Raw genomic sequence first — 328 nt, forward strand, 5'->3', positions numbered from 1 at the left:
CGGAGGCAGCTGGCTGAACGGCAGCTCTGTTATTCAGACAGTTGCATGGTTTAAATACATTACATACATTTCTACAGTGCATTAGAACAATACATTTTGGATCAGTCAGAGATGCAGCTGGGCCTGGCCAGGGAGCTGGGGTCTCGCTACTGCCCACTCTGTGCTTGCACAGCCAGGGCCGAGCCCCCTCCCCATGCAGGAGACAAGGGACCTGCTCTCCCCTCCCAGGCTCAAGCAGCAGAGCCCCAACCCACCTTCGTTCCCCCCTACCCCCTAAAGATGGGCTAACATCACAGCGAGACCCAACACTAGCTTCCCCCAGCAGCAG

This window comes from Cariama cristata, unplaced genomic scaffold, assembly GCF_000690535.1.
Source record: "Cariama cristata isolate BGI_N322 unplaced genomic scaffold, ASM69053v1 scaffold25227, whole genome shotgun sequence".
NCBI lineage: Eukaryota > Metazoa > Chordata > Aves > Cariamiformes > Cariamidae > Cariama > Cariama cristata.